Here is a 24,609-nt window from a genome sequence, read left to right on the forward strand (position 1 = left end):
AGTGGGAGGGGAAATTTTGCTTTTCTCTTCACATCCTTTCTTGCTGCTTAAAATTTTTTAGCCTAAGGAAATATCACTTTTATCATTTTTTAACTGTTAAAAAATTCCATGTCACCGACCTCTTGACCCCTGCACCCCAATCCCCTGCTCCACACATGTGCACACCCTTGCCCCCCCCCCAGCATAAGCGCCCTGCTCCCACACCTGGCAGGTGCTCACGTGGGCATTTGTGCCCCCTGCCCCAATCCCCCTGCACCTGCGCCAGGGCCCTCGTCCCCCTGACATCACCCACCCTTGACCCTTCATCCTTCAACCCCCCCGACCTGGGCCCCACCCCAACACACTCGAACTTCCGCATCCGGGACCCCCGACCCCTTCCCCCTGCACAATGACACACTGTGTCCTGCCCTCCTTGTATCCCAAAGTCTGTGCCCCATACGCCACACCCTGATACCCACGACCCCCACACGCACCCTGCCCACATACAGCTCCCATGCATATGCACAGCACCCCCCATCCACCTCCCACTGCACCCTACCTCTGTTTCCCCCACACCGCACCCTGCTCCTGTGTGCCAAGGCCTGCCTGAGCTGCACCTCGCCCCCACAGCCTGCACACTACACCTCCACAATCCCACGCTCCGTACCCCATGCTCACAGGCACCAGCATAGCAGCCCCGACCTGTGCCTATCCCTGCGCTGCAACTCACCACTGCACTGCTGTGCCCCACCCCACCCCCATATCCTCTCCACATCCATCCTGCAAATACAAAGGCTTAGACTACTAAAGGAAATCAATTTCCAAAATCACCCTATCAAGATATTTATGTGCCTCGAAGGCAACAGAAGATCACTAAGCATATCAAGATGCAGACAGAAATAGCTCAGCCTAATGATGAAATTAAAACACCAGAGGAGACACAGACGTTGTGTCTAATCAAAGTTGTTCCTATAACTCTACTAAATAAAATCGGGGGGATGGCTAATGACATAAAGGAGATCAAGAGGATGCTAGAAGAGCATGAAGAGGAATTTGAAAGAATAAATAGAAAAATAGCAGATACCACAGATTAAAGATGCTGTAGACCAAATAAAAAACATACTGGAGATACACAACAGCAGGTTTGAAGAGGCAGAAGAAAGAATAAGGAAACATAGGACAGGACAATTGATTTTGAACACACCAAAGAGCAAATGGCAAAAAAGATGGAAAATTTTGAGTTGGCGCTCCGGGAAATGATGGACAAAACAAAGCACACAGATATAAAAATCATCCATGTCCCAAAGGGAGTAGAGAAGACATGAGTAAAAGGCTAGGAAGATTAGTTGAGGATATAATGGAAGAAAACTTCCCAACCCTTATAAAGGGCATAAATATGCACATCAAAGAAGCCCAACAAACTCCAAATACAATAAATCCAAATAGGCCTTCCACAAGACACATACTAGTCAGTCTGTCAAATGTTGAAGAGAAGCAGAAAATCTTGAAAGCAAAAAGAGAAAAACTACTACATACAAGGGAAACCGTAAGACTGAGTTCAGACTACTCAACTGGCACTATGGAGGTGTGAAGGCAGTGGTATGATATATTCAAGATCTTGAAAGAGAAAGACTTCCAGTCAAGAATTGTGTACCCAGCCAAATCATCCTTGAAGATGGAGGGAGAGATTAAAATTTTTATAGACAAACAAATCCTGAGGGCATTTGTCAGAGACCCACCCTGTAAGAAATACTAAAGGGATTTCTGCTGGCTGAAAAAAAAAAGCAGGAGAGGGAGGTCTGGAGGAGGGCACAGAACTGAAGAGTACCAGTCATGGTAACTTAAAGGATAAAAAGAGAAAGAGAGAAAAGAATATATAGATATGACAAATAAAATCCAAAGGATGAAATGGTAGATTCAAGAAATGCCTTTATAGTAATAACTTTGAGTGTTAATGGACTAAACTTTGAATGTTAATGGACTAAATTTATTATTAGAAAATACCTTTATAATAATAACTTTGAATGTTAATGGACTAAAGATATAGATTGGCAGGCTGGATTAAGAAATATAATCCAAGTATATGCTACATACAAGAGACTCATCTTAGACACAAGGATACAAATAGATTGAAAGTGAAAGGATGGAGAAAGATGTTCCGCACAAGCTGTAACCTAAAGAAAGTGGGAGTAGCAAATTCATATCAGACAAAATAGACTTTAAATGTAAAGACATCATAAGAGACAAAGAAGGACACTATTTTAAAAAGGGACAATTCACCAAGAAGAAATGAGAATCATAAATGTTTATGCTCCCAGTCAAGGAGCTCCAAAGTACATGAGACAAACATTGGCAAAACTGAAGGAAGCGATAAATGTTTCAGCAATAATAGTGAGAGATTTTAACACAGCACTCTTCTCTATAGATAGAACAACCAGATAAAGGATCAACAAGGAAATGGAGAACTTAAACAATTTGATGAATAAATTAGACCTAATGGACATATATGGGTTGTTACATTCCAAAACACCAAGATATACATTCTTCTCTAGTGCTCATGGAACATTGTCTAGGATAGATCATATATGTTGGGGCACGAAACAGGTCTTTATATATTTAAAAAGACTGAAATTATTCAAAGCACTTTCTCTGATCACGATGGAATGAAGCTGGGAATCAATAACCACCAAAGAATGAGAACGTTCACAAATATATGGAGATTAAATAACACACTGTTAAACAACAGTCAAAAGAAGAAATTGCTAGAGAAATCAGTAGCTATCTGGAGAGGAATGAAAATGGCAAAGACTGGGCAGAGAGGGAAATTTATTGCCCTAAATGCCTATGTTAAAAAAGAAGAAAGAGCAAAAATTGAGGACTTAATTGATCACCTGGAGGAACCGAGAAAGAACAGCAAACTAACCCCAAAGCAAAGAGGAGAAATAACAAAGATTAAAGCAGAGTTAAATGAATGGGAGAACAAAAGAACAATAGAAAGAATCAATAAAACTGAAAGTTGGTTCTTTGAGAAAATCAATGAAATCTATGGTCCAACTAGCAAGGCTGACAAAGAAAAAAAGAGAGAGGGTGCAAATAAACAAAATCTGAAATGAAACCGCAGACCCTGAAGAGAAAAAAAAGCCGTATTTACCACGAGAGCCTGTGAGATTTTGTATTTCCAGCAGGGGGCAGCAGCGATTCTCAAATCTTTTCTGACGCTCGCAAAATTGAGGATTATTCGGATTTCCAATTCCAGGCCCAAATGCCATACGTGGATCATCAGATAATAAAGGAAACAAAAAAGCAACAATCACAGAAAACTTTAAATGTTGCAGGAATTGTTGTGGCACAGCATTTCCTAAATGGCTCTTTCTTTATTAACTAACATCCACCCAAGAGTCTAAACTGCCTTTTCCCTCTCTAGAGTTTTTCTCATCCAGAAAATCAGAGTTTGAAGAGGTAATCTTAAAACATCTCTTTCCAGCTCTAAAATTCTAAGGCTTTATGAATCTAAATCAGCATCAGGAAGAAACCAGCCCCCGTGCCGTCTGAAATTAATTGGCTTATCAAAGAATCTGTTGTACAACCCTTAACTGGTTGAGATGATTTATTACCAGTTTATCTTTAATGTAGATCAAAAAAATACTTTTTTGGGGGTGGGGGGGTTAGAGGGTATTGGCATTTATTCAATTCACTGTTGGAGAAAGAGGAGAAAGAACTAACCCACTCCGTAAATGTTTAGCATGTGTGTAAAGGTCGTCGATCTGGTGTTCAGAAATTATACACAGGCTTACGAAGGAATCTTCACTGGATTGGCCAAATTAAACAACAGGCAGTTGTAAGGAAATAAACACAAGTTAACATTTAACCACAACAAATCTCTGTTCTTGCTGCTCCGTCTTCCTCAATAGGAGGAGCTTGAGAGGGTCAGCGGGCTGCTGGCTACTCTAGCAAGACCCTGGGGTCCTTCTAAACCCCACTCTCATACCACTTTTATTAAGTATATGTAATATGTATTTCAAGCTCCTGAATCACAGTTTTTTCCAGCTGCTCCTGATGCCCCAACAATAGTGCTCTATTTACAGTTGATTCCTTATACACTATTAAATTACTTTTTTTTTTCTTTCTCTAACATTTTCCCAAGGTTACTGTGTCAGAAAACTCTGTTTGGCGCACATATATTAATCACTCGCTATGTACTAACCTCTGCCAGGTGCTGAGGGCAATGATGACAAAAGATGAATTAGAACTGATCACTGCATTTAAGACCCTTGTAGTCTTGTGGGGATCAGACGAACGAACGCACATAATAATATGTGAAAAAGAATAAGGAAACACAAACAAGGGAGGAGAATTCAAGGCAGCAGAGCCGGACGGTTAAGGTTAAGTCCACGGACTGTGGAGTTCAGTTCCGAGCTATGGGGCCTCCAAGTCTCAGTTTCCTTATTTGTAGAATACAGATAACCGATGTGAAGGTTAAATGATATAGTGCATTCTGAAATTGCTTAGCATAGGACCTGGTAGATGGAAAGAATTGTCAAAAAATGTCAGTTAATAAATACAGTTTGATAAAGCACAAGCAAACCAAGAATCTATGTCCGACCACATTTTTCTGGGCTATAAGCTCTCCTTTTGCAAACTATTCTGAATTTCCCGGTACCAACAGACCTGTTGCCTTGAGATTTATTCTCCCCACAACATGGTTATCTTTCGATCCTGCTAGAATATTTCCAGGAAAGAATGATGTGCAAAGGGGTCCCAGTCTAAACTTGGGCTAAGTCACAGGGAAGGGGAGCAGAGACCTGGAATGGACAACGTGGCACGTAAGTCAAGACAGGTCTCTCAAATACATTAACCATGAGAATTATTTGGGGTGTTAGAAAATTTCCAGGGCCCACTTTCATGCTCATTCTGCTCCAAATTGAATTTCAATGCATTACTAATATTTTAATAAAATTATAATCAAAGGAAGGGTTTCACATTATCTCATCCTGCGAACAATTCTTTTCCCTACTAGTTTATTTATTGTTTTCTCCTGAGCGAGCACTGACTCACCTCCTTCATTCCCAGTCAAGGACATTGCTTTGATATGCTACAGTGGCTGCCCCTTTCAGCCTCTGAGGCTTGGCATGAGAGCATGCGCGTTCTTTCATCTGAAATCCTTCTCATAACCATATACAAGCTCACACTTCTCTCCTCTAAAACTCGGCTGAAAACCTTCCTTTTGGAAGCCTTCCCTCCTGAGTTCTTTACTTTTGCACTGTGTTCTGTGCCATAGATGCCACTGGGGTTGTTGGAGTGGAACCAGGGAAGTGTCCTTAAGTGTTTGCTATGTGTGTGGGTACGTTCTGGTTCTTCCCGTTGGGATCAGCATGGATTTATAGAGAGAACAGGGCCTCCAGAATCTGTCTGCCATGAGTTCATATAGCAACACATGTATAAGTTCTCATATTCATGCTTGCTGCCCTTGTCACCTTGGGACTAATGCTTTATTCTCTGAGGGTTGTCTTCTTCCATCCTGGTTTCTCCAGGCAGCTATATTTTCCCCTCTTCACATTGCTTCTCTCCAAGAGTAGACAGAGGACCCTCTTTTGACTCTCCAAAGCACAAAGAAAACTATACCGTGTGCACAGTATTGACCATAGCTTCCTCATCTCTCAAATGGGGATAATTATAGTCCCTACCTCATAAGTAAGAATGAAATGAGATCATGTTAAGTTTACAAGCCTTGGCTCATGGCAAGTTGTGGCAGATACTTTAGATTGATTTGCTCAAAACCCATTCCAATGTCTTTCTAGCTGGTTTCCTAGACTGCAGAGGCTGAGAAGCTAAATACTACATTTTTCAAACTCCTTTGCAGCTAGGGTTCTGTTTGTGGTTTAGATTCCACTGGTGTGAGACTTTAATTTAGAACTATGAAGTATGTGTGGGGAGAGGCAGACTATGAAACATCCATTTTGCTGGTGCTGATAATGGCAGAGGCAAAGTGATCCTGGAGCCAGCAGTTCTGGAGGCAGCTTAGCAGTTCTGAAGCTTCTGGAATGTGGCAGAGGCTGCAACTTGCTTGGCAGCCCAGTTTCATGGTATAATTTTGGAAGTCATTCCTCATTCCTTGATGGTTAGGCCAGCATCTATTTCTTCAGCTTTACTAATGATTCTGTGAGCTCTTTATATTCCTTAACAAGTCCCTTTCTGCTTAAATTAGCAAGAGTGAAATCTGATGTCTGCAACCAAGAAAATTGACCAATACATAAGTGTTCAATAATTGTCACGGGTCACTATTATTTTTACATCTTTTGTTGAAGGCAGTAAGGGAAGTAATTACTTTGCAGGAAAGGAAAGTTAAAACTGGCTGCTAACGAATTTCCAGAGTAGCACTGTCCCATAGAACTTTCTGCAATGATGGAGATGTTCTATTATCTGCACTGCCCAAAATAGTACTCATGAGTCATACGTGGTGTTTCAGTTTGCTAATGCTGCTGGAATACAATATACCAGAAATGGATTGGCTTTTATAAAGGGGGTTTATTAAGTTACAATTCTAAGGCCATGAAAATGTCCAAATTAAGGTATCAATAAGAGGATACCTTCACTCAAGAAAGGCCGATTGAGTCCAGGTTTTTTCCATTACATGGGAAGGCACATGGTGACATCTTCCAAAATGTTTTCTTAAAGAACTCCAATAAGCTAATTAAGAACCACCTTGAATGGGCAATGGTCACATCTCAATGGAAACAGCCTAATCAAAAGGTCCCACTCACAATAGGTCTGTACCCACAAGATTGGATTAGAAGACCATGGCTTTTCTCAGATATATAACAGTTTTAAACCAGCACACATGGCTCTTGAGCACTTGAAATGTGGCTAGCGTGACTGAGGAACTGAATTTTTAATTCAATTTCACTTTAATTAGTTTAAAATGAAATAGCCACAGACAGCTGTTTAGTGTTTGATAGCACATTCCTCGTATCCCTTGGCCTTACCTTTCCACAAGGTTCTGCCATTACTCTCCAGAGCCCAGAAATGTCTTCAATCAGTTCTCCCTCCATCTCCAGTCTTAAGTAACATCAGAATTATCTACAGAAGTACAGTATGCCTACACTAAAGACAACTTTTCTATGATAAGTTTAGAGGCTGGATATCCTCAAACTCCATTCTATGGTTGCATGTTGGTTCTTTCTTAGCACAACCCAAAAGTCCATGGAAGTGTTTAGCATTGCTAAAACGCAGTCTTCCCTCAAAGGCAAATACCAGCCTTTATGAAGGGAAGCAGACAACCATTAAACAATAAACAAACAAAAAAACAGTATTTCCTATCATTTCCAACTATTGCATTTTCAAGAATATTAAGGTCCTATATCTGTTAGGCAAGTGGTTCTCACACTTTGCTGCATATTAAAATCACTATAAGAAATCTTTTAAAAAATATCTATGTTAACCAGGCTCCAGACCAATTAAAGCAGAATCTCTTAGAGTAAGATAGAGGCATCAATATTTTTTAAGCTTCCTGGGTGATTCCAATATACAGCCAAGTTTGAGAACCAGTAAATTGGAGGACTCCATCACACTCAGTCCAAACAGAAAGAAGAACCATTTAAACACAGTGAAAATGGAACTTTCTTTTAAAAAAATGGGGTCTTTCCCATAATGAAGTTGATGGTAATTTTCAGGCTTGGATTGTAAACTCATGAATGGAGGCCTACATGTGTTTAATTTGTTTTGTAATGTGTCTCCCTTTTACTTACTAAATGCTTTTTGATGAGAATAGACTTAATGAAGGTGAGATGTAAAATTAATTTTTGTAAATCAACTCCTACCCTGAAGCACTCTTTAAATTATGCTGCAGAAAATAATAGTCCTCTTGTAATATATTTATTGCCCCTTAAAGATCTGTGTTGTGCTAGCAAATGTTTAAAACAAGCTCTTTGTTGTGGGGGCAGTTCTTATTAATAGCATTTGCCAATTTCTGTGTATATATATGTACTCCCACAATGGAAGATTTCAAGCTATCAAAGTAACATCACTCAAAAAGGGGTTGGAAAGAGAGGTGAATTATTGTCTCTCACAAGCCAGTATGAGCAGGCTCCAGCATAATACTATCTGGATGTATCTTTTTGAGGCGGTCCATACTCGTTGTTCCAGTTTGCTAGCTGCTGGAATGCAATGTATCAGAAATTGAATGACTTTTAAAAGGGGAATTTAATAAATTGCTAGTTTAGAGTTGTAAAGTTGTGAAAATGTCCCAAGTAAAGCAAGTCTATAAAAATGTCCAAATTAAGGCACCAACAAGAGGTTACCTTCACTCAAGAAAGGCTGATGACGTTTAGGGTTTCTCTCTCAACTGGAAAGTCACATGGTGAACATGGTGATGCCTGCCAGCTTTCTCTCCCAACTTCTGGTTTCATGAAGCTCCCCCAGGAGCGTTTTCCTTCTTCTTCTCCAGAGGTCTCTGACTGTGTGGGCTCTCATGGTTCTCATGACTCTGTTGCTCTCTTGCTCTCTCCAAAATGCTTCTCCTTTTTTTTTTTTTTTTGGCTTTTTTTTTTTATTTTTTTTATTAATCAAAAAAAAGAAAAGAAATTAACACAACATTTAGAAATCATTCCATTCTACACATGCACTCAGTAATTCTTAGTATCATCACATAGATGTATGATCATCATTTCTTAGTACATTTGCATCGATTTAGGAAAAGAACTAGCAAAACAACAGAAAAAGATATAGAATGTTAATATAGAGAAGAAAATTAAAATAATAATACTAATAAAAATATATATATAAAGGAAAAAGAAAAAAACAAAAACAAAAGATACAAACAAACAAACAAAAAACTATATTTCAGGTGCAGCTTCATTCAGTGTTCCAACATAGTTACATTACACTTAGGTATTATTGTGCTGTCCATTTTTGAGTTTTTGTATCTAGTCCTGTTGCACAGTCTGTATCCCTTCAGCTCCAATTACCCATTATCTTACCCTGTTTCTAACTCCTGCTGGTCTCTGTTACCAATGATATATTCCAAGCTGATTCTCGAATGTCGGTTCACATCAGTGGGACCATACAGTATTTGTCCTTTAGTTTTTGGCTGGACTCACTCAGCATAATGTTCTCTAGGTCCATCCATGTTATTACATGCTTCATAAGTTTAGTCTGTCTTAAAGCTGCATAATATTCCATCGTAGGTATATGCCACAGTTTGTTTAGCCACTCGTCTGTTGATGGACATTTTGGCTGTTTCCATCTCTTTGCAATTGTAGATAATGCTGCTATAAACACTGGTGTGCAAATGTCCGTCTGTGTCTTTACCCTTAAGTCCTTTGAGTAGATACCTAGCAGTGGTATTGCTGGGTCGTAATCCATTCTGCCAGTCTATGTCTTTTGATTGGGAAATTCAGTCCAATACCTTTTAGTGTTATTACTGTTTGGATAATATTTTCCTCTACCATTTTGGCTTTTGTATTATATATATCATATCTGATTTTCCTTCTTTCTACACTTTACTCCATATCTCTCTCTTCTGTCTTTTCGTATCTGACTCTAGTGCTCCCTTTGGTATTTCTTGCAGAGCTGGTCTCTTGGTCACAAATTCTCTCAGTGACTTTTTGTCTATAAATGTTTTAATTTCTCCTTCATTTCTGAAGGACAATTTTGCTGGATATAGAAGTCTTGGTTGGCAGTTTTTCTCTTTTAGTAATTTAAATATATCATCCCACTGTCTTCTAGCTTCCATGGTTTCTGCTGAGAAATCTACACATAGTCTTATTGGGTTTCCCTTGTATGTGACAGATTGTTTTTCTCTTGCTGCTTTCAAGATCCTCTCTTTCTCTTTGACCTCTGACATTCTAACTAGTAAGTGTCTTGGAGAACGCCTATTTGGGTCTATTCTCTTTGGGGTGCGCTGCACTTCTTGGATCTGTAATTTTAGGTCTTTCATAAGAGTTGGGAAATTTTCAGTGATAATTTCTTCCATTAGTTTTTCTCCTCCTTTTCCCTTCTCTTCTCCTTCTGGGACACCCACAACACGTATGTTTGTGCGCTTCATATTGTCATTCAGTTCCCTGATCCCCTGCTCAAGTTTTTCCATTCTTTTCCCTATAGTTTCTGTTTCTTTTTGGAATTCAGATGTTCCATCCTCCAGTTCACTAATTGTAGCTTCTGTCTCTTTAGATCTACCATTGTAGGTATCCATTGTTTTTTCCATTTTTTCTTCTTTGTCCTTCACTCCCATAAGTTCTGTGATTTGTTTTTTCAGATTTTCTATTTCTTCTTTTTGTTCAGCGCATGTTTTCTTCATGTCCTCCCTCAATTTATTGATTTGGTTTTTGAAGAGTTTTTCCATTTCTGTTCGTATATTCAGCATTAGTTGTCTCAGCTCCTGTATCTCATTTGAACTATTGGTTTGTTCCTTTGACTGGGCCATAGCTTCAATTTTCTGAGCGTCATCCATTATTTTCTGCTGGTGTCTGGGCATTTGATCAGATTTCCCTGGGTGTGGAACCCGGCTGGTTGAAAGGTTTTTCTGTGTAATTTCTGGGCTCTGTTTTTCTTTTCCTGCCCAGTAGGTGGCGCTCGTGGCACTTGTCTGTCTGCGGGTCCCACCAGTAAAAGATGCTGTGGCTCCTTTAACTTGCCAATCCGAATCTCGCAGTCGGCCCAGGAAACCGCGCGCGTGGAGGGGGGGTCCCCGGCCGCCGCGGCTTGGGGAAGTGCCGGTCCAAATTGCCCAGCTGGCCCGAGACACCAAGCGTGGCGGGAGGGCCCCGCTATCCAACGTTCCCAGTCAGACCGGGAAGCCACGTGTGTGGAAGGGACCCCAGTCGCCAGCCGCCCCGGCCGGGAAAACGCGCGCCCCTCGGGTATCTCACCGCAGCGGATTCTCCCTGCCCGTTCAGCCATTCCAGAATGGGTTACGCTGTCTTTTTGGTCTCTGTCGTGGCTCCGGGAGCTGTTTCGTATTGTTTCTGTTTCTTTAGTTGCTTTTCTGGAGGAGGAACTAAGACCCGCGCATCTTACTAAGCCGCCATCTTCTCCGAAAGTCCAATGCTTCTCCTTTTAAAGGATTCCAGTAAATGAATCAAGATCCACCTGGAATAGGTGTAGTCACATCTCCATCTAATAAAAAAGTTAATACCCACAGGTGGGCACATTGCATCTCCATGGAGATAATCTAATCAAAAGATTTCAACCTGCATTATTGAATAAGCATTAAAAGAAAAAGTTGCTCCCACAAGATTGGAGCAGGATTAAACCATGGCTTTTCTAGGGCACATAATCCTTTCAAAGCAGCACAGCTGCGAAGAAACAAAGCACTTGACATCTTCTAGTCTCCAAGAACTGTCCAATACCCAAGACTTGTCTGTGTACCAGTGTGCTTAAAGAGACTGACAAGAATAGGTAACTGGCTAGTTTAACAGAGAGAAAAAGTAGTAAGTAGACACCTCTATTTATAGCTTCTTATTCAGGCAGCTCAAAGTAAAAAGAAATTCTTTTGGGAACAAACTCATATTCCAGAAGCAGAGCTAAAGCTAAGCAACACGTATCAGGGCGGGTTCACACCCTGGAGAGGGAGTCGGAAGAAAACCAATTACAGAGTTGGTAAAATATGGGTGTCTTTGATCAAGGTCCCCTAACTTTTCTGAGTTACAAATTTCTCATCTGTGACATGGAAATACTAGTCTATAGGAGGTTGTGGGGAGAAGAGATTAGGTTTGTAAAGCATCTGGAAGTGCTTAGCACATAGTAGGTGCTCAATATGTTATGGCTTTTATTATCTTTACTATCAATAGTTATCTATGATAAAGCACCTAAAAAGGATGTTCTTCCCTTCTTTGGGGAATACAACAAAGTTTGGGAAATAGGGAATTTGAGAAATTTTATAGAATAAACAGTTAGAAATAACAAATTATAATTAAAGTCAGCAGCTATCCCTAAAATGTCTATTCTGCAAGGCTAGAGGACAAGACAGAAATGTATATAAATAGGAATAGCACAGCTTGGGGTGGGATATGAGCGATAAGAAGGAGGGCGAGTATATAGATTTTACAGAGGTGGTAGAGCTTGAATTGGACCTTAAAGAAGTGGATAATTCACAATATTTAGCTATAAAAATAGCTAACCTTAGTGAAGGTTAAACACAACCTAGAAATAAAAATAATTGGAGTTGCTTAAATTAAGTAGAGCATATTCAATGGAACGCTATGTAATCAATAAAAATGAAATTATCATGGAGAGTTTTGGCAACGAACAGTGTTGATGGTAGCATGACATTGCGAACATAATAGCACTGAATTATGCATTTGAATGTGGTTAAAAGGCAGAATTTTATATATATGTTACTAAAATTAAAAACAAAACAGGACTGTACAAGACAGTGAACCCTAATGTAAATCATGGATGATAGTTAGTAGTGCCATTATAGTAATATTCTTCCATTAATTGTAACAAATGTACCACACTAACAAAAGGTGTTAATAATAGGGGAAAACATAGGAACTCTATCTACGTAATTTTTCTGTAAACCTACTTCTCTAATTAAAAAATAATAATAATAAACATGGAGAGTGAAAAAGGTAGGCTACCAAACAGTAGGCTCAGAATAATATACAAAGACAAACCACAATGCTGGTAGTCATAATATATGGATGCTAAGGCTGTGCATGATTTTTACTTTTTTTCTTTTTGATTATATTTGCTAAGTTTTCTATAATGAGCATATGTAATATTTTGGGGAAATAAAAACATGTACTTCATAGGGAAACTCACATATGTGCATATAAAAAATGTATAAGAATTCTTATTGAAGCATTATTTATAATAGAGAAAAACTGAAATTAATCTAAATGTTTATCAAAAGAGAAGGTATTCCACATATAATGGAATAAAGTTGAAAAGAATCAACTACATTTATAATAACCACAGAGTTAAATATTATATGATTGAGTGAAAAAAATCAAACCTCAGAATAATACATACAATATGTTTATTTAAAACACATACATAAAACACATACATATAGGAATACTATATGTTTCCTATGAGTACATTTGTGTTTATGTAAAGGTATAATGAAAAGCCAATTAGGACGCCCTCAAAACTCTTGGAAATTATTTTCATTGGGCAAAGGAGAAAGGAATTAAGATTGTGGGAAGCGATTAAAGAGAACCAAACTTTATCGGCAGCACTCCACTCTTTCAAAAAAGAATAAATGCATTCCTAATTCCTACTAAGAGGAAATAAAAATAAAAGAAAAACAGTGGTAGGATTTGAAAAGGGGTAATATATTGTGAAATAAAGACGAATAATTATAAACATTATTCAAAGCCAAGCTTTTTCTTTTTTCCATTTGAGTTGACTAGAGGCTACAAGGATTCAGTAATAATAGAGCCATCAGCCAACAATACTAAGAAACTTCTCGAACATAAACATTCACAAAGAGGGCAGATTTCAGGCAGACTCTCCATCTATATGCCACTCACATATAGCATATGAATAAACCCATGCAGAAAACCATAAACGTTATATAAATCCTTCCTTTCCCAAACAACCAAGCAAATGGACAACCGAAAGGAAGCTGGGGGGGGTGGGGGTGGGGGTGGGGCGGGTGGTGTCCCAAGTTCACTTTCAGATGATCTCTTTATTACGCCCTCTCACTCCCACCCCCCCTTCCACACACCCAGATATTCCCTGTAAATGAGCCTGGCAGTCTGCACTTCGTACCAGCATAGGATGGCCAAAAACGAGTTTCAGGAGAGGAACTCACATTTCCTGAAAAGGATTCTCTCTTGACTACAGTAGCATTAATTCAAATTTAGGAAGGAGCTGCATAAGCCTTTTATAAATACCCGTGAAATAGATGTGACCCAAGACTGATTTGACTTCCTTCTATCCTCTCGGTGCCTCTTTTATCTTGCTAGAGTGACACAGTGGCTTGGGTTCATGCATGACTGCGCTGAGTGACAGCTGGAAGACAGCCCTTTCCTCCTGCCCTGATTAAAAAAAGGTGGGGTGTTTCCCACAACTCGAGGGCCCAGGTGCGTGGAAATACTGCCAAATACTTCTTCCAACTTAAAAAATAATTGTAATTATAGCCATTAAATTTGGATTAGGTAATGCATTCACTTGTTTTTAAAATTCAGAAGATACACAGAGCAGAAAGTGAAAGTTGTTCCCCCTATCTGTTTCCCAGCTCCCAGCCCCTCTTCCCAGAGCTACCAGCTTCTGGTGTATCTTTATATATATTTAAAATAACACATTTGTGCCTCATTTCTCTCTTTTATTCTTTTAGTTTACATTAATGATAATGCCCTTCTACAAATATGTATTTTTTCATTTATTTTCTGTCCCACCCCTGCCACTACAATGGAAGCTCTATGAGGGAAGGGATTTTATTTTATGTAACATTGTATCTTCAGCATTTTAGAGTGGCACCTGATACATAGCAGGTGCTCATTAAATATTTGTTGACGAAGTGAATCAGCACAGGTGGTTCTGCATCTTGTTGCTTTTTTTGGTGATCATCTCATTTCAGTACATGAGGAACCTCTTCACTTTCTTCATGACTGTAAAGTGTTCCACAGTCTGGATACATTATGATTTATTTAATCAGATCCTTATTTATGGGTAATAGTTCATTTCTACTCTTTGCTATGACAAATAATGCTGCCATTTATAGGCTTCCACAAACCTCATGTACACATGTGCGAATACCTCTATCTGTAAGAGAATTCATTACAGAAGAATGGCTGGGTCCAAGAGTGAGGTGCCTTTTGCCTTCTCCCTCTGCTCTTCCTCGACCTCCTCCCCCCTCTTCCTCCTCCTTTTTAACATTTGCCAATCTTATTTTATTGCCCCTGCTCCCCTCCCATCATTCTTTTGGCTACAGCATTTTACAGCAAATACCAGACATCGTGTCATTTCACTCAAAATACTTCAGCATGCATCTCTGAGGACTTAAACATAAGTAACTGTCACATCTAATATATTTAACAATTATTTATAATATACTTGATCCATAGTCCCTTTTCGCCAGTAGTTTCAAAAATATGTCTTTCTATCATAGGTTTTTTTTGAACCTGAAGCCAAACAAAGGTCATGTGTTGTTTGGTTGTTAAATCTCTTGAGTCTTTTTTACTCTGTAAAATTTCCTTTCTGTTTCCCCTTTTTATAATGGTAGCATATATAATATAAAATTTTGCCATTTTAATTTTGGAAGACAAGGTCCTCCTAGACTAGTCTGGCACCCACAAGCTGCCTCAGAAGCCCAGGCCGCAGTCCCACTGCCCCCTGCCATGCTGCTGAGGAATGGAGGGTGGCAGCTACTGCACAGAGGATGAAACTTTCCCATATTTACCACAGTTTACCAGCTTCTTCCCTGGATGTTGCATGGTGTTCCAATAGACTCCAGAGTTTCAAAATAGTTGATTCAGTCAGTTCCTGCCGGGTCAGTAGTGGCTTTGGTGGAAGGACTGATTCCTGGAGCTTCCTTCCCCACCATCACAATCCCTTCCTACACGGATTTTTGACCATTAAACCAATCTTTAATTCCTGAGATAAACCTCACTTGGTCATGATGTATTATACTTTTTATATATTGTTGGGTGTGATTTGCTAAAATTTTGTTAAACATTTTTACATCTTGAGGAAAAAGGGAATTTTTTTTTTTTTGCCATTTGAACCCTTTTTTATGTGTACAATCCAGTGGCATTCATTATATTCACAATGACGTGCTACCATCACTACCATCCATTACCAATATTTTTTCATCTTCCCAAACAGAGACTCTGAACCCATTAAGCAATAACTCCTCATTCCCCTTTGCCAATTTCTTTTTAATCAAAAGCATCTTGCCATGTCTAAACTGCATTACTGGGGTCTATGGCAGTTGACTTAGGTCCATTCTAGGGAAGCCTATCATTAATGAAATTGTTCTATTTGGACCTGAGTTTACCATCTCCACTTATTTCTACTGATTCCAACCAAAAGATCACATAGGTTGGAACTGGTGGAACAACAGAAACGAAGTTCAAAAGCATAATGTTGAAGGAAAGAAGTCAGACCCAAAAGAGCACACATTGCATTGATATGCTGGTAAATCGAAAATAAACAAAACTAATCTCTGGTGATAGAAATCAGAACAGCAGATGCCTGGGGGTGGGAGGGGATGAAGACTGGAAAGCGGGACTAGGGAACTTTCCGAGGAGATGGAAATGTTGTATATCTTGATTTAGGGTGGTGGTTACATGAGTGTTTATAATCATCAAAACTCATTGACCTGTACAATAAAATGTAGGCATTTTATTTTATGTAAAATTTATCTCAATTTTGCACACTTGAAAGAACAAGGCTGTGGGGTCATGGCAAGTTGCTATCTGTAGGCTCCAACCACATTGGCCTTTTTTTACAATTCCTCAGACAAGCTGTGCTTTTCCCCATCCAAGAGCAGAGCCTTTGCACACTCTGTTCCCACTGTCTGTGACACTCTTCCTTCCCTCTCGCCAACACACACAAGCACATGCATTCACACACACACGGGCATACACAATCTTTTCATAATACACCATGTCAAAAAATGTATAGCGTAGAAAATGACTGGAATGATACACAAAGTGTTATAACCTACATGAACGGCTTTGCAAAACTGAGGAGTAAGAAATGGCACATTTCTCAGTTTTGGGGGTGGGGAGGGCAAACTTAATTGCAACTCTATCTCTACCTTGCTAGGTGGTGGTACTGATACAATCTCAGTCATATTCAGATATTCTACTCATACGTTCTTCTGAGATTGGAGAAGTAGCTCAGGTTTAGGAAATTCAGAAAAAAAAAAAAAAAGGAGCAGGGGCTTTGGACTATCTAGTGGCAACTAAGATGCTCAGTGTCCTGTGCAGTTGACTTGAAGGTGAAAGAACAGCATCAGTGTCCAGCTCAACCACCAGGCCTCTCGTAGTGAGACCTAGAGGATGCTTAGCACTCAGTCTTCCTGGAGGTGCCAGCCTCCCAACCCCCACTCCACCAGAAGTCCTGCCACCTGCTGGGCTCTGTGAGGGATTGGGGCAGGGGTCTCTTTCCCTCTGGGATCTGCCCTCCCTTCCTCCCCCCAGTCAGATTTGTACCTAAAAAAAATTCCTTCATTAAAGAATGGCGGGGGGGGGGGGTCATGGAGGGAGCCTAGAATGGATTTGGGAAGACCTGTTAAAAGCTAGGAAGTCATTGAGGCCGGTCATTCTAGGCCTCAATGTCCATTAAATACCAAATGAGGAAACTGCAGAGAGGAGAGGACTTGGGAGCAAGGAGAAAAAAATGCATTTTATTTTCCAAGCTTCTGAGAGAGTTTTGCAAACAATTGGAGTAATTAAAAGTTCTCAGAAGTAGCCGATGGTGCCCTTTTCACCGAGGGAATGTGGGCCAAGCATGATATATTAAAAGAGAAGGAGCTGCTCTATTGAAGTTAAAAATAATCTTCTGTCACATGGCTAATTTGTTGGAATGCAGCAATTAAAGGGCCGTGGGCAGAGGGGGAGCTGGAAGCAGCTGGGGAGTTTGCAGGCACAGTGCACGCCCTGGGTCTGTATTTGCAGAGAGAGAAAACAGTGTCACAGCTGACTTAGGGCACCTTATCTCAAAACCCACAAAAGGGGCAGGAAGAAGGAAAAGTAGGTCCGGGTTCAGAGCTGTGACCTTTGGGCTTATCAGACAGTGAAGCGATGGGTCAGGACTTGCCACCTGTGCTCACGGGATACTGATTCACTCATTAAGGATGAAGGCTTTCCAGTTCCCCTGCACTTTGAAAACACATGCCTTTGAATCCATTTCAAACAAATGCATAACCCAAAGGAGTCCTTTGATCCTAAATCCATGGGAAAACCAATCTATAGGGTCTTGAGGGAAGAAGTTCAAGCCAGGAATATAAATGCTAGTTTGGGGACATGAGATTTAAAAAAAATTTTTTGAAGTGTTAGAGTTGAAAGAGACTAAAAAAAAAAAAAAAAAGAGGTTATCTAATGCATCACCTGAATTTTCCAGGTGAGAGAGCAGGTTCAGGGAAGCTGACTTGGTCAAGGTCACTCAACCAGCAAGCAACAGAAACTAGATTTATCTAGGTCTTTAGGAGAAAGACAGGGCATGGTGGTTGGAAAGCATTGAATTCAGACTGCCCTAAAGTCAAATCTCAGCTCCAACAGCTGTAGGACCCTTGGGCAAGTTCCTAATCCCTCTCTGTACCAATTTCACAGTCTGTATGATGGAATTCACAGTAACAATAGTAGTCATCACCTGGAATTGGTGTAGTGAATATAAAGTGCTTAGTGCAATGTCCAGCCTAGAGTAAGTGGTTAATAAAATGGTTGTTATTATCCCATAGCTTTTTCTACAGAGTGAGAAGTAGAAATTCCTATTGCTTTTCGCAGGGTGACTTGCCCAAACATCCTCTTTGATTTGGATGGGGGTCCTCATCTATCCTTCCCACCTCTCCCATTATTTATAAAGATAAAGAGAAAAAAAAAATAAAGGAAGGTTGGAACTATAAGATAACCTTTTGGCCTCGAGTAAGGGAGACACTTTCTCCTAGCATTGCCTGCATTCTAACACACCCATGTGCCTTGTTTTCTCCCCAGGTATTTGCCCTCCAGTTCAAACTTCAATAAGGTTGCTGGCAAGCAGGAACGGAGCCGAAGTGAAGAAGCGCTTCTAAATACAGCAGCCAGGTTTATCTGAATCTTTTTGAATACTTGATCAACTTTCAAATTCTTAATGGGTACCACTAACAAAAGGGGCTCTTAATGTCCAGTGGAGGTGTAGGCCAATCTGTGTGTGTCCCTATGCTGCAAGGAACAGGCTCATGTACTCTTTCAACAAGATTTCATTTATGACTAAATTCAGGGGTTCAAAAATGTCTGCGGTTTCTTTCTGTTTTATTGGGATCAATTCTTCAGACAGATTTGTTCCACTTGGCAAACAGGATGTCTGCAAAAACCCTCCGTCTCACTTTTCGCCCCTTTTTGGCCTTCCTACAATAAACCAGTTTCCGCCCTGAGTTCTACGACCTGAACCCTAATTGGCTGCTTTGAGTCATGTGCCCACCCCCACACCCCCGAAACCACGAGGGGCAAGGAAACGGGCTTCTCTGATTGGGCAGATTGGCTCACATGCCCAAAGCCGGTATCCAAGGGAAGGCGGATACTGATCGTGGCTCCCCTGGCTTCACACAGAGTGGAATAGGGAGAGGGCCTCAGAGGCAGATGGAGGGGCTGAAACAAGAAGACTGGGAAAGGCAGGCTCCAGCACACCGATGGGACTTGTCTTCTCTCCAGTGTAAGGCTCCTCTTCACTCCTTACTTCTTCGCACTTCTGGAAAGGAACCGGGCAGGCCTCACCCTGTTTCTTCCTCTTCCGGGTCTCATAGGACCGAGATGCTGGAAGGGAGAACGAGTTCTTCTCTCCCTCCACAGCGGATACCCTGGCCCAGCTGCCTTGGACTGGTGGGAGAGTTTAATTCGGACAGAAGGACGCTTGTTTGGCATGATGATGCACTCAGTCACGTTTTCCAGCGTAGCCTTTCTCAGGAGAATGCATCTTCTGATGGTTCTTTCCTCCCGCAGTCGGTTTAGAATTTGAGCAAGGAAGAGGCCTGCTATTTATTGAGCCCCTCTTCCAAATTCAACAAGAACCACCAGTTTAAAAAATGACCCACAGATTCATCTGGTCGCCTCACCTGCCCTTGCGGGGCACCTTAGGGACCTACAGGAATAGTCGAGTGCTTGGAGGGATGACACAAAGATGACGAAAGTCCGGGAAGCTAGATTTACAAAGCCCAGGGAAAGGAATGGGGATTAATTCACGTGGAGGAGAAAAAACAACAGAGGGTGATTTAATAATGGCCTTCACCAGAGACATGCGGGGGGGCGGGGGGGGGGCATCACTGGTAGTTTTCCACAGCCTCACCCTGACGGAATCATGGTCACATCTGTCCCTTACCTCTTCCACTCCATTTATGTGTCCTTCTACGCCCACCTCTGGAAAATAAATTGTTCCACTTCCGCAGAGATGTGCAGGAGGTTGGGGCACACAAAGCAAAATAAAGTAATCTTTTCTTTCTTTCTGATTACAAAAGCAATACACAATCTTTGAAAGGAACTTGAAAAACATAGAGAAGTATGAAGATGAAAACTAAAGTCACGTCCAAGCCCTCGACCCTGAGATAGTAATTGTTAATATTTTGCCCTCTTACCTTCCAGCCGTATTTTCTATGCATATTTAAATTTTTTTTATCCCTTTAAACAGTTAATAAAAGTAGATTAATGATTTAGAGGTATATAATGTAGAACCTGTAAATGGTATATTCTGCTATCATTTCTCTTAACGTTATAATGTACATGTGCTACTGAAGTGGACACTTTTTATTGCTACCACTTCCTTTCTCTCTCCTGGCCTTAGTAATGGTTGAAATAAATGGCATTCATTTGAGAAGAAGGTACCGTTATTATGACACCCATTTTAGAGATGAAGAACTGAAGTTCTCAGTCTTGCCCACACTTATACACACAACTCCTGCCTGTGTGACCAGGGTCTCTGGGATAGGTATAACTTCCTTTAAAAAATACAAAGCAGAGAGCTTTATTAAGCAAAGAAATGACTTCTATAAACCAGGGCTCTTGGCCATCCTTCTCTACCAGAAATACCCATCATATCCACCTTTATTCACATTGGCCTCCCCAGTTTCAAGAGTTGTTTTTTTTTTTTTTTTTTTTTTTGACACATATATAGCTGCAGGTGATCAAAGAGTCAAGGGAATGTCCTTTATCAGCAGAAGCATTATTTTATTCAATGTGTTTCCTTGCATGAGTTGGGACAATGAGGGGAAAGAATGCGAAGAAATAAAAGGCCAGTTACTCAGGCCACTTTTAATGAATCACCCCCCAGTGTCATTACCCATCCCCAGTCAGGAAAAGCTTGAGTTTTTCTATGCCAAGAAAAACAGAGGGCAGGAAGAAACAAATTACAGCCTTGTTTGTATTTTGTGTCTCAACTATTTGATTTATGGACCTTGATCCAGTGATTATGGATAAAAGAAAATATCCCAGTGTCCCAAACCTAACCTCAACTTTACTAGGGGTGGGTCTCACGTCCACTGCTCAAAGTTAGCACAAATTAAAATGCCTGAAGAATAAAGCATGAGGGTTTGGGACAGCCTGTAGGCATTCTCAACCCAGTGGCAAGGCCAAATTTGTTTCCCACACTCAATTTCAAGAAATTCTGTTTAGAAACTTCATCCCTTTTCCCTCATTCTAGAAGTCGGGCATTTTCATCTATTCAGCAGATTGTTATTGAGTACCTACTGTGTGCTGGACACCATGGCAAACACTGGGAATCCAAGAGTAAGCATGCAGATCAAGAAACAAACACATAAATCAGAAAAAAAATGGCACATACCCATGAGTTTTATGGAAAGAAAAAGGATGATGAGTTAGAGAGAGACTGGATGGCCATTTATGATGAGGTGGCTGGCCTGGACCTCACTAAGAGGGTAACATTTAAGACGAGTTTAGAATAAGAGCTGAATGTGAAGTTGGAGTGGTATAGACTGTGCCAGGCAATGGAAATATTCCCTTAGGTGGGCCCAAGCCTGGCATATAAAAGTTGACTTGTCTCAACTAAAAATTTCTTGTTCAGGTAAACATTAGAATTACTTCTCAGGAGCTGATCGAGGTAGAAGCTGATAAGTTCCTTTCTGAGTCTTTTTAACTTTTTTTTTTTTTTATTAATTAAAAAAAGAATTAACAAAACAATTAGAAATCATTCCAATCTACATGTACAATCAGTAATTCTTAATAACATCACATAGTTGCATATTCATCATTTCTTAGTACATTTGCATCGATTTAGAAAAAGAAATAAAAAGACAACAGAATAAGAATTAAAACAATAATAGAAAGAAAAAAAAAACAAAAAAAACAAAAACAAAAAAACCTATACCTCACATGCAGCTTCATTCAGTGTTTTAACATAATTGCATTACAATTGGGTAGTATTGTGCTGTCCATTTCTGAGTTTTTATATCCAGTCCCGTTGTACAGTCTGTATCCCTTCATCTCCAATTATCCCTTCTGTTTTTTTTTTTTTAATTAACGGAAAAAAAGAAATTAACCCAACATTTAGAGATCATACCATTCTACACATGCAATCATTAATTCTTAACATCATCACATAGATGCATGATCATCATTTCTTAGTACATTTGCATTGGTTTAGAAGAACTAGCAACATAACCGAAAAAGATATAGAATGTTAATATAGAGAAAAAAATAAAAGTAATAATAGTAAAATCAAAACAAAACAAAACAAAAACCTATAGCTCAGATGCAGCTTCATTCAGTGTTTTAACATGATTACTTTACAATTAGGTATTATTGTGCTGTCCATTTTTGAGTTTTTGTATCTAGTCCTGTTGCACAGTCTGTATCCCTTCAGCTTCAATTACCCATTGTCTTACCCTGTTTCTAACTCCTGCTGAACTCTGTTACCAATGACATATTTCAAGTTTATTCTCGAATGTCCGTTCACATCAGTGGGACCATACAGTATTTGTCCTTTAGTTTTTGGCTGGATTCACTCAGCATAATATTCTCTAGGTCCATCCATGTTATTACATGGTTCATAAGTTTATCTTGTCTTAAAGCTGCATAATATTCCATCGTATGTATATACCACAGTTTGTTTAGCCACTCTTCTGTTCATGGAGATTTTGGCTGTTTCCATCTCTTTGCAATTGTAAATAATGCTGCTATAAACATTGGTGTGCAAATGTCCGTTTGTGTCTTTGCCCTTAAGTCCTTTGAGTAGATACCTAGCAATGGTATTGCTGGGTCGTATGGCAGTTCTATATTCAGCTTTTTGAGGAACCGCCAAACTGCCTTCCACAGTGGTTGCACCCTTTGACATTCCCACCAACAGTGGATAAGTGTGCCTCTTTCTCCGCATCCTCTCCAGCACTTGTCATTTTCTGTTTTGTTGATAATGGCCATTCTGGTGGGTGTGAGATGATATCTCATTGTGGTTTTGATTTGCATTTCTCTAATGGCCAGGGACATTGAGCATCTCTTCATGTGCCTCTTGGCCATCCGTATTTCCTCTTCTGAGAGGTGTCTGTTCAAGTCTTTTTCCCATTTTGTAATTGGGTTGGCTGTCTTTTTGTTGTTGAGATGAACAATCTCTTTATAAATTCTGGATACTAGACCTTTATCTGATATATCATTTCCAAATATTGTCTCCCATTGTGAAGGCTGTCTTTCTACTTTCTTGATGAAGTTCTTTGATGCACAAAAGTGTTTAATTTTGAGGAGTTCCCATTTGTTTATTTCCTTCTTCAGTGCTCTTGCTTTAGGTTTAAGGTCCATAAAACCGCCTCCAGTTGTAAGATCCATAAGATATCTCCCAACATTTTCCTCTAACTGTTTTATGGTCTTAAACCTAATGTTTAGATCTTTGATCCATTTTGAGTTAACTTTTGTATAGGGTGTGAGAGATGGGTCTTCTTTCATTCTTTTGCATATGGATATCCAGTTCTCTAGGCACCATTTATTGAAGAGACTGCTCTGTCCCAGGTGAGTTGGCTTGACTGCCTTATCAAAGATCAAATGTCCATAGATGAGAGGGTCTATATCTGAGCACTCTATTTGATTCCATTGGTCGATATATCTATCTTTATGCCAATACCATGCTATTTTGACCACTGTGGCTTCATAATATGCCTTAAAGTCAGGCAGCGCGAGACCTCCAGCTTCGTTTTTTTTTCCTCAAGATGTTTTTAGCAATTCGGGGCACCCTGCCCTTCCAGATAAATTTGCTTATTGGTTTTTCTAATTCTGAAAAATAAGTTGTTGGGATTTTGATTGGTATTGCATTGAATCTGTAAATCAATTTAGGTAGGATTGACATCTTAACTATATTTAGTCTTCCAATCCATGAACACGGTATGCCCTTCCATCTATTTAGGTCTTCTGTGATTTCTTTTAGCAGTTTTTTGTAGTTTTCTTTATATAGGTTTTTTGTCTCTTTAGTTAAATTTATTCCTAGGTATTTTATTCTTTTAGTTGCAATTGTAAATGGGATTCGTTTCTTGATTTCCCCCTCAGCTTGTTCATTACTAGTGTATAGAAATGCTACAGATTTTTGAATGTTGATCTTGTAACCTGCTACTTTGCTGTACTCATTTATTAGCTCTAGTAGTTTTGTTGTGGATTTTTCCGGGTTTTCGACGTATAGTATCATATCATCTGCAAACAGTGATAGTTTTACTTCTTCCTTTCCAATTTTGATGCCTTGTATTTCTTTTTCTTGTCTAATTGCTCTGGCTAGAACCTCCAACACAATGTTGAATAATAGTGGTGATAGTGGACATCCTTGTCTTGTTCCTGATCTTAGGGGGAAAGTTTTCAATTTTTCCCCATTGAGGATGATATTAGCTGTGGGTTTTTCATATATTCCCTCTATCATTTTAAGGAAGTTCCCTTGTATTCCTATCTTTTGAAGTGTTTTCAACAGGAAAGGATGTTGAATCTTGTCGAATGCCTTCTCTGCATCAATTGAGATGATCATGTGATTTTTCTGCTTTGATTTGTTGATATGGTGTATTACATT

At 39.8% G+C, this 24,609-nt stretch overlaps 1 long non-coding RNA gene across 1 annotated transcript in view; it reads left to right on the top strand.

Moving 5' to 3' along the window:
• Window positions 1-20,680, top strand: part of LOC143659668 (uncharacterized) — a 40,751-nt gene extending 20,071 nt beyond the window's left edge. Inside the window, exon 3 of the long non-coding RNA XR_013163631.1 lies at window positions 18,588-20,680. This is a non-coding gene — a long non-coding RNA (uncharacterized LOC143659668). The remainder of the gene's footprint in view (window positions 1-18,587) is intronic.
• Window positions 20,681-24,609: the final 3,929 nt, after the last annotated feature.

The sequence above is a fragment of the Tamandua tetradactyla genome, chromosome 16, assembly GCF_023851605.1.
Source record: "Tamandua tetradactyla isolate mTamTet1 chromosome 16, mTamTet1.pri, whole genome shotgun sequence".
NCBI lineage: Eukaryota > Metazoa > Chordata > Mammalia > Pilosa > Myrmecophagidae > Tamandua > Tamandua tetradactyla.